Below are 14,763 nucleotides of genomic sequence, written 5' to 3'. Positions count from 1 at the left end.
AAAAAAAAAAAAAAAAAAAAAAAAGAGTTCACCAATTGACCTTTCACTAAGCCTTCCTAAGTATGTTTGTTGATTAATCTTTTTCATCCTCAAGTGGGTTTCCTGAGAAGGCCTCTTCAGTGCTAGATTCCCTAAATTCTTGCATGTGTGAGGATGTCTGCCTGAGGTATTTGCAAAGTAATTTGAGTGTAAAATTCTTCAGTCCCATCGCCTTTGTCCCAGAACTCTACAACAATTTTTTTTTTTTTTTCAAATAGAGACAGGGTGTTGGTCTTTCACCCAGCCCAGAGCACAGTGGCACAATCACAGCCCACTGCAGCCTCGAGCTCATGGGCAAGGGATCCTCCCACATCAGTCTTCCAAGTAGCCAGGACTACAGGCATGCGCTCCCACACCCAGCTAATGATTTTCATTAGGGTCTCCACACGTTGCCCAAGCTGGTCTCAAAACTTCTGGCCTCAAGCGATCCTCAGGCTTCAGCCTCCCAAAGTGCTGGGATTTTAGGCATGAGCCACCTCACCTGGCCTCTATAAAGCTGTTTAGTCATGTGTGAGACCAACATGACTTCCCTTAAAGCAGATACCAGTTGATGCCAATATCCAGGTTTTCCTTTCAGTAATAGAAAGCTTTCCCCAAATCTGAGTTTTAAGAAGGCATATGGCCTCTCAGCTGGAGACCTTTTCCCAGAGTTATTTACAGCCAGGTGTGTCTATCTATGTGACTAAGTCTTGGCCAATGGAATATGAGCAAAAGCAATGCGTGCCTCCGCAGACTCTCCAATTACCTCTCCAATGACCCTTCTGAGGGGTCACCTTTGTATGATCTTTACATCTTTGATTTAAGTGCTTTATCTTTTTTCTCAGCGTAGGCTGTGATTTTCCTCAAACCTTCCTTCTCTGTTAGCAATTTAATTTTCAACAGATTCTGTTATGTTTCCTGTTAAGTTTTTCTGTAATGACATTGTTTTTATCCTCAATGTCTTCTTTGGCTCTATAATTACCTTTTTTATTTCACTGTGTAGTTTCATCATCCTGTCTTTGGGATCTGATTAATTCGTTTTCAATAATCTTGATTTTGCACGAATGAATTCCCCATACTGCCTCTTCTACCCGAGAGCCAACTCTAACCCAGGAATTATCTTGCAGGATGGGGAGAATAGGCAAAAGAGGTCCCATTCACCCATTAAGTGAGACAATAATTTTGCTCATATGTTATGCCCTCCACCTTCGCAACTCCTGCTCATCCTTAAAGGGACAGCTCAAGGCCCATTTGCCCACATTCCTCCAACCAACTGTGATTGTTCCTGTTCCAGTTCCCAAAGGGTTTCTCCAAGCTAAAGGATTCGCAGGCACTACCTGGGCTCACAAATGAACCTGGAGCTTTTGAGAAACGGGATGAATCTTCTCTCTGTTCACACATGGTTGGGCACATAAAGATTTTATTTGAAGATTTATGGATTAATGATTGGCTGGATAAAAAGGAAGGTAAACCCTAGAACCAAGCTGCAGAAAAGCTGTCAACATCAGACTCACTGGTCCCAATTTAACAAAAAGGTGGATAACACCATGAGGCAGGTGGAAAGAAGAGGATTAGGCAAGGGATGTTGTCCTTGAAACATTAAAAGAGAGGGAACAATCATCTTAGGCAGCAAGCCGGATCTTCACAGCCTGCCTCTGCAGGCACTGAAGTGGAGGCTGAGACATGGGCTCCAGAGGCAAGCAGGCCTATGTTCAAGTCCACGCAACTCAACACACTCACAGTCTGACTTTGAGCAAGTCATCAATCTCCTTCAGCCTTTGTTTCCTCACCTATTGAGATAATAGGCCGGCATGGTGGCTCACACCTGTAATCCCAGCACTTTTGGAGGCTGAGGCGGGGGGATCATGAGGTCAGGAATTTGAGACCAGCCTTACCAACATGGTGAAACTCCGTCTCTACTAAAAACACAAAAATTAGCCAGGCATGGTGGTGTGTACCTGTAATCCCAGCTACTCAGGAGGCTGAGACAGGAGAATGGCTTGAAGCCGGGAGGCAGAGCTTGCAGTGAGCTGAGATCGCGCCACTGTACTCCAGCCTAGGCAACACAGCAAGACTCCATCTCAGAAAAAAAAAAAAAAAGTTGAGATAATAGTAGTGTATACAGTGTTATGAAAATTCTATTAAATAATGCATATAATAGTTCCAGCCTCAACTCCCGCCACTTCATGCCTCATGCATTTCTCTCCAGGAATATCAACTGCTAGTGTTTCCCTGACACATACAATGAGCCGTTTCTCACCCTCAAATCTTTGCTCCTGCAGCCTTCCCCTGCCCCAAAAATCCTCATTTCCCCGAGGCCGAGAGCTACTACCTTCTAAGATGCAGCTTGTACGTTGCCTCTTCCAGAAATATTTCCCAAACTCACTGTATCTTCTTCCCATCATCTGTGCACACCCAAATCATAACATTTATCACAGTATATTGTAATTAATATGTGTATATCTACCTTCAACTAAGCTCTGGAAGGAACAGACTATGGGGATTATTTGGATCTATGTTCTAAAAATGAGCATTGCAGGCCCGGCACAGTGGCTCACCCCTGTGATCCCAGCACTTTGGGAGGCCGAGGCGGGTAGATCACCTGAGATCAGCAGTTTGAGACCAGCCTGGCCAACACGGCGAAACCCCATCTCTACTAAAAATACCAAAATTAGTTGGGCATAGTGTTGGGCACCTGTAATCCCAGCTACTTGGGAGGCTGAGGCAGGAGAATCGCTTGAACCCAGGAGGCAGAGGTTGCAATGAGCTGAGATCATGCCATTGCACTCTAGCCTGGGCAAAAGAGTGAGACTCCATCTTAAAAATAAATAAATTTTTAAAAATTTTAAAATAAAAAAATAGAAATGAGCATTGTGGATGGCCTGCAGCAGGCACTCAATGTTTGTTGAATGAAAGAACAGAGCAAGGACTATGAGAAAAGAGGAAGAGGGTGATATGGGTGATTTGTCTGCCACTAATCTCCAAGGCTCTGCGAGCTACACTGAATATGTGCGTGTACATATCTACAATGTGTGTTCTTGATGAAGGTATTCCCAATGCTGAGCATATAACAGACATTCAACAAATATTTTATGAACAAATTAATGTTGAATTATTGAATAAACTCTACAAAAGAAGAAACTGCTTAAGAACCTTAAAGCACAACTACAAGATAAGCCATTAACAGTGCTGATACTGAGTTCCATTTACAAGTTTAATTCAGGTAGCCAAGTAGTGGTACCTGTCAATCTTTGGCCATGCTCACTAACAGCGTGCTTATTCCCAGTCTTAACTAGATAATGGGTACAGATAGATATCACCGCTTTAAAGGGCAAGGAAAAAATAAAAAATAAAAAAAGTGCAAACCAGGCTTGACCCAAATAACTCTTATTAAAAAGAAAAAGGAGCAAACGTATACTGAATCTAAAAGGCATGCTAGTCACACATGACTATCTCACGAGCTCTTTAATATGTTCTTAAGGAAATGGAAGAAAAACTCTGTAAGGAGAAATTACTCAGTGAAGCCCCCAGTGAACCAAAAGGACTAATCAAGTCTCAGACTCAAAGGACTAGGAATTATTAGCAATGGAAAAACCTGTACTACACCCAATCCCATCCTCACTATTCAGCATCAGTGAAACTTTGGATGAGTTTCTAGCCCTTTCTGAAGCTTGGTTTTCTTATTTGCAAAATGGAGCTAATGATACCGAGAGAGCAGATCTTGCTATGATGGTTGGATGAGAGAACACACATCATGCCTAATCAGGGCCAGGCACACAGCAAAAGCCCAGAAGATGGTAAATTTTGCCACGTTTCCTTCACCAGACTTGGCTAAGACTCAAGTCAAAACATTATTCTTCACTTATAGGAAGGAAAGGGATCAGCCTTAAACATGATGGGTGCCCTCAGTTCCAGCACAGAGGACCGTCAAGAGGTTGTAAAGGGTACAGCGTTCCTAAAATTAAAGCTGGAAGCTCAGCACTGTGTTGGGGAAGACTCCATCAACCAGGAGATGGATGCAGATTTACAAAGACTGCAATGAAAAAAATGTATAATCATCCTCCTGGGGCAGGTAGTTCTTTTCCAGTTGCCAGATTTCCTGGTCATCTCCTGACAGACCAGATTTCCTGGTCATTTCCTTGCCAGATTTCCTGGTCAAGTGTATGTAATATATTTATTCTGGTGGAAATAATTTATGAATACAAGGCCAAAGGGAGCTGAAGCCAAGGAGAGGGTTGCCAAGATCCAAGGGAAACAAGGCTTAAGCCTCCTTTGATGGCTTCCATCTTATTCTACCTTTTCAGAGCAGGTGAAAACTGCTTCATTACATTGTCTATAATTTGTCCCACCCCTTTAGTTCTAGTTTGCACCTTTCTGCTTCTTGCCCCATAGTCACAGACTCTCAAAGCTCGAGGGGGCCTACGTGGGCATTGACGTCAACCCCTCTGCAATGCAGAAGTCCTCTGATGGCAAACAAGTTTACTTGCAACTTTTGCTTGGATCACTTTATAACACGGCAGTGGCGCCTTTGTGACATAGCTTGTTCCATTGTTGGGTAGCTCCGTTAAGTCAGTTCTTATTTGTCTTCCTGCAACTCTTTCCCCTCCTCACCCACCCCCATCTTGCTTCTCCCCTCTGCAGCAGCCACTCAGTGTGCCTCTACTGAAGTGTGATTTCTTCCACATGAAAAGGATGCCTCTTATTTTTATCTCCTGCAGACTAGAAAGTCCTAGTTTCCACATTTATCCCACCTCCGATATGCTGTCCTAAGCCACTGTCTTCCGAGTAGTCAATTTCTGGGTTTGCATCATTTTCTCACTCTCTGGAGGGGACCCAGGGAAGCATAACACTCCAGGTAGGTTTGAACAACCAGACAAAGTACAATATAACTATCACAATTCCTCCTCCAGAGCCCGAGATCAAACACTCCTTTTCTTCACTTCTCTCTCTTCCCTCTCTATCACTTAAGTGCCAGTTCTCCCATGAGGTCCTGATCCTGACCCTGAGAACAGAAACAAACTTGAAAGGCCCAAGGATGGTGAGAGGGGGAGGGGAAGGTGATGACGCAGCTCAGTTTTTGCACTTGCAGCTGAGGACACCAAACCAGGCAGACTACCTCCAAAAATAACCTTCCATGCAAGCAGCCTCTTGGTAGCTTCCTGAGAGCCCTTCAAATCAGCTTTCCAGAGTGCAGACCCCCCTGTTTCTGTGCCCACTCTCTCACCACCCTTTCCAGAACTTGATGGACCAGGTTCATTTGACCCACTGACATTTACAACGATCTTTCCGTAATGTTTGAGGTCTAAAAACACTTAGAAATATCTTTTTATGGGAATACATAAATGTCCATCAACAGAAGATTGGTAAGGAAAACACATTCAAAATATAGAATGCAATGCAGCTATGAAAAAAAAAATAAACACTGTTATGGGAAGACCTCCAATACATACAGTAAAATGAAAAAGGCAAGTTTGTAAATGGGTTAGTACAATGTCAGGAATGTCCAATATTTTGGCTTCCCTGGGCCACATTGGAAGAATTATCTTGGGCCACACATAAAATACACTAACACTAATGATAGCTGATGAGATTAAAGAAAAATGCAAAAAAAAACCTCATAATTTTTAAAGAAAGTTTACGAATTTGTGTCGGGCCGCATCAAGGCCATCCTGGGCTGCATGCAGCCCCCACGCCATGGGTTGAACAAGTTTGATTGGAATCTATCTACTGAGTTTTAAAAACGTATTTGCATATAACCATAAATACCTATATAAACGTTTACAAAGGAGCTGGAAGGACAGACATCAAACTGCAAACAGTAGTCACTGCAAAGAGAAGTGGAATGAGGGAGGAATGGCATAAGCTGAGGGGTTAACTTTTTACCCCGTTTCAATATTCTAAAAAAAAACATTTCATTTATTATTTATGTGAAGAAGCCTCCCAATCTTACATGTATGTTTCATTTGATAATCTCAGAGCTGGAAGGGGCTGCACAGGGCTGAGAGTTGATTCTCCGAGGTGGCATACCCAGGGTGGCATGCATTTGTCCAAGGGCACATAGCTAGCCAGCAACAGCCAGAGACCACAAGTCACAGTCCAGGTGTTGAAATAATGGGTGTCCCGGAGGATGAAGGAGAGGACTTTGACTTGATTACTAAATCAGATCGACTTTCCGATTTTATTTGAGTCAAAAATTCCTACTTGGGTGTAACAGAAAGTTAGAGGAGACGAAGAGTCCTCAAAGTCAGAGATGGAAAGGGGACCCTGTCTTCCCATAGAAGGGGTGTGAGCGGGCCTGCTACCAAGGACCGGGACCTTCTCTGGATCCCCTGCCCTCATACATAAAGCAGAGGGAAGGCACTAACTAACAGAGGGGACGGGAGATTTGCAAGCATGGGGCGTTGTGTGAGTCAGATGCTCATCTGAGCCACCACCACATCTTCAGCATGAGAGACTGGCAGCAACGCTCCCTGAATGCATTCTAGTGAGGCCGCAGGTGGCCGTCAGGTACCTCAGCTGCATATGGAGACTGCCTCTCGGGAAGGGAAGGCTGAGTCTGATTTAGGTCCAACTCATATTGAGCCACTTCAGCTGTCACATGGATTATCTCATTTAATACTCACACAATGTTTACAAATATGCCGCAAGAAATTCAAAAGTCACTTTCTAAAAGCATAAATCCATTATGGGGTGGGGCCCTTATTTGAAATCAGGTTTCCTGACTCTGAATTCAGTGCTCCTTCCACCCTGTCTGTTCGGGACACAGTAAGGCCTCCTTACTTGGGCAGTAAAACTTAAGAAGTGCCCAGGATGGAGGCTGGGCATGGTGGCTCATGCCTGTAATCCCAGCACTTTGGGAGGCCACAGCAGGAGGATCACTTGAGCCCGGGAGTTCAAGCCTGGGCAACACAGTGAGACACCCATCTCTACAAAAAATAAAAATAAAATTTACTGGGTGTGGTGGTGCATGCCTGTAGTCCCAGCTACTCGGGAGGCTGAGGCAGGAGGATTGCTTGTGCCTGGGATGTCAGAGACTGCAGCGAGTCATGATCGTCCCACTGCACTCCAGCCTGGGTGAAGTGCGAGACCCTGTCTCAAAACAAAACAAAAAAAACAGTTCCTAGGTTGACTTTCTGTCTCTCTCCTAACTCCCAATCCCCACTACACACACATACACACACACAGTCCCATGACTGCGACAGCAGAGACAGGTTCCTAGCCAGCACAACTCTGCCTCAAACACGCATCACGTGACATGCGACTGAAATAGCTATGGCCGGGCTGGTAAGATGTCTGGGATGTACTTGCATGTAATCTGGGGTTGATGATGGGGTTACAGATCAGCCTCAGGTTTCAGTCAGAGTTGAAGCCAAGTGATATAAAGGGTTCCTTACACTCTTCTCTGTACTTTTGTATGTTTGAAATTTTCCATAATAAAAAAGACTTTTTTTTTTTGACCCATCATGTGAGCGATCATTTCTCTCTCAACTTGTCACTTGGTGGGGGTTTCCATTTTAATTAACTTTCTGCTTCCCTCAGCACAGAAAGCCAAACCATAGCTTGCTGTCATGGTAAGAAAAAATACCAGGAACAAAAGTGTGCGGCTTGTGAAAACCTCAATTATAGCAATAACAGCTATTACTTAACTGAGTGCTTCTTGTATACCTGGCACTGCGCTGAGCCTTTTACCTACGATTTCATCTAATGCCTATAATCGCCTATGAGATAAGGTCTGCTATCCCCATTTTACAGAGAAGGAAATGGAAGCTTAGTAAACTTAAGTAGCTTGCCCAAGTCTACATAGGTGGTACATAGTGGGCAAGAATGCAAATCCCAAATTCATTGTGCTGCTAGTTTTTCCCATTCCCACAATATATATTTAGCTACTTTAAGACTTTATAGGTAATTGAACTAAATCTATGAAGTTTTAAAACTGGTCATATCCTTTAAAGTATAACCCAGTAATCTCAACTTTAGGACTATCCTATGGGAATCATCTGGAAAATGAACAGAGATTTCTTCATAAATATTTTATTTTATTTCATTATATTTCATTTTGAGACAGAGTCTTGCTCTGTTTCCCAGTCTGGAGTGCAGTGGTGAGATCTCAGCTCACTGCAACCTCTGCCTACCGGGTTCTAGCAATTCTCCTGCCTCAGCCTCCCGAGTAGCTGGGATTATAGGCACCCACCATCATGCCTGGCTGTTTTTTGTATTTTTAGTGGAGACGGGATTTCATCATGTTGGCCAGACTGGTCTCAAACTCCTGACCTCAGGTGATCTGCCTGTCTCAGCCTCCCAAACTGCTGGGATTACAGAAGTGAGCCACCACACCTGGCTCTTCACAGATATTTTAATCACGGTGTCAATTACAGTAAGAGAAAGTTAGATGTTGTTGGCTGTCTAATGTGGCCTCATGCAGGAAGCCTTTCCCACTGCTCCAGTCATTGGTGACTCCCTCCTCACGGTCGCACGGCATCCTGTACTAATCTCGTTACCCCTGCCTCCTCCTTTGAACTACGAGCTTCTAAAAAACTAAGCTCTTCTTATTTATCTTTGGTTTAGAGTGGGCACTCAAATATGTGGTGAATAAATTAATAAGTGACACTGCAGTTGCTCATTTAACACATACAGACATGGAGACTGGAATATTAAAGTTAAGTTTTTGAAGGTCACAGGGGCAGACTAGAACTCAAGGCCACGTGCAGGGCTCTTCTCCCCCCACTGTACTACCAGTATGTAGACCTCTAAAGAACCGACGGGTGATGGCTGAACACTTGAGACAACGGTGGGAAAGGCAGAGGCAGTTGGAGGCTCCTGAAATTTTACAGGCCCTCACTGAAATGATGAGATCCCAGGGGTCCACATGACCTTGGAGACGCTGAACAGCTGATATGGGTGATGAATGAAAGGGTACAGCTTTGCAATGTTAACCATGAAATGTATATATGGGAAGGTTAAGCAAGAAGGCAAGAGACATAACTGCACATACAGTATGTTTGCAACCATTTACAAAAAATAAATCCATTTAAAAAAAAAAAAGAAGGAAAATTGTCAACTGTTAAGAGGGGTTGTCTTTGGAGAGCGGAATTTTTTTCTGTTTCTCTATGCTTTTTTGTACAGAACTTTCCAAATTATCCTCAACGGGCAAGCTTTTTTTTTTTTTTGAGACAGAGTCTTGCTCTGTCACCCAAGCTGGAGTGCAGTGGTGCAATCTTGGCTCACTGCAACCTCCGCCTCCCGGGTTCAAACGATTCTCCTGCCTCAGCCTCCAAAGTAGCTGAGATTACAGGCACCCGCCCACCATGCCCGGCTGATTTTTGTGTTTTTAGTAGAGATGGGGTTTCACCACGTTGGTCAAGCTGGTCTTGAACTCCTGACCTCAGGTGATCCAGCTGCCTCGGCCTCCCAAAGTACTGAAATCACAGGCATGAGCCACTGTGCCCGGCCCCTAGCTTTATTTTCGTAATCAGAATAAATAAAAATTAAATCACTACATTGATTCTGAAGGCTAACCTGACCTTTCTAGTATAATAATGATTTAGAAAATCATCTCAGTATTTTAATATGGTGAAACTGCACTGCTCAATGTTACTGTTACATATAAGTCTATCAAAAATACATCTATAGGAGTCAGAATGCCATCGTATAGCTTTCTGCAGACAAGCAAGAAAAAATTCATTGGCCTCTAATTCAGTTCTTACAGAATAAATGACTGATACTATATCGGAGCAACTAACTCCCTGTTCAAATTCTCAGGAATCTAATGGTCCAGAACAATTACTGTGAATTTCATTAATGAATTATTCCTGTATTTTTTTAATGCAACCTTGTCCTCATATTTCCAGAGGGCCAGATTTTCTCTGAAGCCTTCCCTCTTCTACTCTGTCATTTACCACCTGCTCTTGCCTTTATTCATGAAGAGAAGGGGACCCCAGAGGTCAATACTGAGATAAATTAAATCAATTTTCTCTGGGCTCCTGAGGGCAATTTCTAAGGGAGAGCCAAAAGTGTTTTAAGCAAGGGTGGTGGAGCTAGGCTGGGCTTTCCTTGGGCAAAGAATGGGTCTCCATGCTCTTTGTAATCTCAGGTTAAGCACAAGACCCCCTCCACCCCTACCACCTGTTTGTCAGTAAATACAGAATACATAAATAGAATGACTGGAGATTTTACTCACTTACGTGTGAAGGTTCGGATTTTAATTTTTGTTTGTTTGTTTGTTTTACTAGTTCTAGTCACCTTAGAGTCAAACAAACTTCACAACTACTCAAAGCCTCCCTTGACAGTTTGGCAGGCAGGCCTTGCTTTACACCTCTTTGTGAAAGATGAGGTTTTTCTAATCTGAGCACATGAGCTTACCCTATGGGGTCATTCTCCCACTAACATTCTCACCACTTTAAAAGCTGGTCTCACACCAGTCAGAAGGGATATTATCAGAAAGTCAAAAAGTAACAGATGCTGGCAAGGTTGCAGAGAAAAGGTAATGCTGATACACTGTTGGTGGGAGTGTAAATTAGTTCAACCATTGTAGAAAGCAGTGTGGGGATTCCTCAGAAAACTAAAAATAGAACTGCCATTGACCCAGCAATCCCATTACTGAGTAAATACCCAAACGAATATAAATTGTTCTACCATAAAGACACATGCACACATATGTTCACTGCAGCACTATTCACAATAGCAGAGACCTAAATACTCATCAACAGTAGACTAGATAAAGAAAATGTGGTGCACATATACCATGGAATACTATGCAGCCATAAAAAAAGATTGAGATCATATCCTCCGCAGGAATACGGATGGAGTTGGAGGTCATTATCTTTAGCCAACTAACACAGGAGCAGAAAACCAAATACCGTATGTTCTCACCTATAAGTAGGAGCTAAATAATGAGAACACACAGACACAAAGAGGGGGACAACAGACACCAGGGCCTTCTTGAAGTGTGGAGGGTGGAAGGAGGAAAGGGAGCAGGGAAAATAATTACTGGGTACAAGTTTTAGTACCTGAGTGACTAAATACTCTGTACTCCAAAACCCCATGATACAAGTTTACCTGTATAACAAACCTGCACATGTACCCCGAACCCAAAATAAAAGTTTTAAAAACATTGTTTTGAAAGCTGGTAAGCACTCAAGCCTGCCAAGAGGTCTGACCGGTCGTAAGAATGTGTCGTGTGACTTAATGCCCTCAACAACCCCAGGAGATTCATACCCCTTACTGCTGTCACTTTACACAACGCAGAAGCAGCCTGCTGGTTTGCTGTTGTTGTTTTGTTTTGTTTCGTTTTGTTTTTGAGATAGGGTCTCACTCTGTCGCCCAGGCTGGAGTGCAGTGGCGAGATCTCGGCTCACTGCAGCCTCCACTTCCCAAGCTCCAGCGATTCTCCTGTCTCAGCCTCCCAAGTAGATGGGACCACAGGAGCGCGCCACCATGCCTGGCTGATTTTGTTCTTTTATTTTTTGTAGAGATGGCGGTGGGGGAGGTGGTCTCACTGTTACTCAGACTGATCTCAAACTCCTGAGCTCAAGGAATTCGAACTCTTCCCTCCTCGGCCTCCTGAAGTGCTGGGATTACTGGAGTAAGCCACCGCGCCCGGCCCAGCCTGCTGGTCTTAAAGTAATACTGGAGACAGGAAGATGACCCCAAACCCTTCCTATGGCTCTAAAGCCTGAGCATCTTCCACTCCGCTGGAACAGCCTGTGCAGAGATAGGGCAAGGAGGGCTCTCACTGTACAAAGAAGAAAACTGGAGCCCAAGAGGTTAAGTAGCATGAACAGCTAAGTGGCGCCTCTCTCTTCTGTCTTACTGCCTCTTGCCTTATGATTTCACACAAAGCAGCCCCTAAATGGGGAAGCACAAGACAGAGAGACATGGAGGAACCCAGCACAAGAGTAAAGTGAACCATTTAGCAAACACTAAAGAAAGCTGATCCCCAGAGAGAACTGCAATATTCAGCATACCTACCACTGGGATCCCTGGCTTTGCTTAATAACCAAACCTATTTAAATCCATACGGAGTTGGTTCTCTGACTTAAAGGGTGTTGTTATAACAACCATAACTTTGGCTTTTCTGTGGAGTACCAACAACAACTGATTTGATGCAACAATTTCCCTTTTATGCAAAAAGGGGCACTAAAAGTAGACCGTGCATTGTTGTGTATCATTGGGCAAGTAATTTCTCTTCTCTAGGCCTCAGTTTTCCCATCTGGAAAGTAAAAGGGTCCAGTCAGATGATTTCTGAAGTTCCTTACAGGGTCAGCGTCCTGGTGAGAAAACTTTACGGGACGGCCAAGTGGAATTGACGTAGGATTTTTCTTCTTGGTCCTCCGGCCAGCGACGCCCCACCTGTGCTTCACTCAGCCATGCGAGTGTGTCCCAGCTCACTGTATTACAGCTTGTACCCGCATTCAGTGGTTCTAAGCTCTTGCACCACACCAAAGAATAATGAGGATACACTGCACATTGAAGGGAGAGGAAAGCAGAGAAGAATTTTACTGAGTGATGAAAACAGCTTTCAGCAGAGAGGAGATGCGGGGTTGGTCCCCTACCTGAAGACGGAAAAGCTCCCCATTGTGGCTGGGTCACGGGACTTTTGTGGACTCAGAATGGGGAATGCATGCTGACCAGGTTTGTGAGTATGCACAAAAGATCAAAGCAAAGACATCACTCAAAGGTGGGCACGGCAGTGTAGAAAGCCAATTAGGAAAGGGTAGGTATATGTAAAATACGTGAAGGTAAGGATCAATAGGGGAAAGCATGTCAAACAGAAGTTGACACTCTGGTCTGAGGATTTCTCTTAGAGCTTGGCTTTCAGGCTTTAAACTGTCTTTGGCCTGGAGGTGGGGGTTTCACCGGGTACCCCTCGCCCCTATCTGCCTAGGCATTTGGCTGCCTCCTAATGCTACCAGAATCATCATGACACCCTGGAAACTCTAAGGAAAAGAAACAAGTGTAACTAGGAGATAACAGGCACAGTGCAAAACAACATGTTAACTTTGGGGAAATCCGGCTTCTCCGTGTTGTTTTGGTTTTCCTACTTCTCTGCCAAATACAAAAATAAGCAGCTACTTCCATAGGACTTTCATTTAAAAAAAAAAAAAAGTAACTTTAATAAAATCAATGAAAACAATGCTCTCACAAGTGACTCAGGAGTAGCTTTCTAAGAGACACTTTCTCCCCCGTCGGGCTGATGTCAACAGCCCATGCTTTTCCCCAAACAAAGGCCTCCTGGCACAAGGATGAGAGGCAAAACATCTGAGTCTCCGTAGCTGGCCTTATTCCAACTTGAGGGGAAGGGGCAGCCAGGACAGAAAAATAACGAAGATTTTGAAAGGCTAGAAAGAGAGTAAGGAATGACTACATCTATTTTTTCTCAACAGAATAAAGAACTCTTGAAAGGGATAATGGAAGGGTGCAGCTTTCGATTTGAATTACTCTTTGTTTAACCCTATTCTGCCTAAGGCCACTGCCTTTTAAGCCAACCACAGAATCCCGGTTTTGCCTTTAGTTGCCGGCAGGGCGATGCAGTGGGAGTTGGGAGACCCACACTCAGTGTTCTCTCTGTGGCCCGTTTCACCCGGTTTAAACTTGGACAAGTGGCTGAACTCTCCGGCCTCAGCTTCCTGCCTGTAAAATAAGAAGGCTCCCTAGATGCTCTCTAGACCTTTTCAGTAACAGTGCAATAGGATTGGAGGCTCTCCAGTTCCCCCCCGGGAACAGGTTAATCTTCAGCCACACTAGCCAAGGTGAGGCAGCAGCCCGCCCGCTCAGCAGGCACACACTGGGGTGGAGGCGCCTCCATTCCTGCTCACACTGCACGCTCACAACCTGCACCAACACCATCGCCTCAGAGACCAATTCACCCCGAAACCATCTCCCTGCTGCAGATCGTGTCTGATTAACATCTGCAAAGCTGAGCTGAGCATATGTAAGTAAAGAAAAAGCAAAACAAACAGGAGTCCTCTCTTTCCGGGTCTCGGAATTTCTTTCAAATAAACTCAGAACTGAAAATCGTATGTCCCCAGCTAGAACACGAGGTCTCGGCTGGCCTTGCTTGCGAAAATGCATAAGAAGCCAGAAGGGGCTAGTGACATCTGGGGTGTCTGGGCACACGGACATGGGCCTCAGAGGTAAAGCACAAGACCGCACTGGGCGACGCGTACATTGACCATTCTTCCCGAAGGCTGAGGAGGCGCCCAAAATATCCCCCACAGAGGCAATCGCCAGAGTGCGGGAACAATAGTGCGCCCAGCACTATGTTTTTCTGAGGGGCACCCTTAGACCCTTAACCCAACCCACACCTCTAAGAGCCTTCCAGGAGGTGAAGGTGAGAGGTGGCCCACTTCACCCAAACGAATGCGCCACGGCCGGGGACCGACTCTCAGCCTGGAGTAATGTTTTTGTAGCTGCTTTCTTGTTTTGATTTCCCTTTTTAAGTCTGGCAGTTTAGTCTGATGCCCAAGCGGTACCTTTTAAATGTCTCTCTCGCCCTCCTCCAGCAAGTGGCGCCTCTAGAGCCACTCCCTCCCCCTAGGCTGAGACAATGGCCCGGCACCGCAGGGCAGCCCCTAAGGGTTTGCGGTGTGTCTAGATCTCTGGGCAGGGCGCACGTGCGTTTGTTATGGTGCCTGTGCCCCCTCAGCTGCCGCGGGCCTCAATTTGTCGATCCGTAAACCCAGAAGGCAGGATTTGAAGGAACCCGTACTCTGCGAGGCGCACCGCCCCTCCCCACCGCCCCCCACC

At 44.9% G+C, this 14,763-nt stretch overlaps 1 protein-coding gene across 4 annotated transcripts in view; it reads right to left on the bottom strand.

Moving 5' to 3' along the window:
* The window catches only part of ST6GAL1 (ST6 beta-galactoside alpha-2,6-sialyltransferase 1), a 149,069-nt gene that overhangs the window by 133,000 nt on the left and 1,306 nt on the right, over positions 1 to 14,763 (bottom strand). The window lies entirely within an intron of this gene.

Source organism: Rhinopithecus bieti, unplaced genomic scaffold (assembly GCF_001698545.2).
Source record: "Rhinopithecus bieti isolate Rb0 unplaced genomic scaffold, ASM169854v2 scaffold_5626, whole genome shotgun sequence".
Classification (NCBI taxonomy): Eukaryota; Metazoa; Chordata; class Mammalia; order Primates; family Cercopithecidae; genus Rhinopithecus; species Rhinopithecus bieti.
Note: the sequence above shows the minus strand (reverse complement) of the source record. Positions and strands in the feature narration are given on the sequence as shown.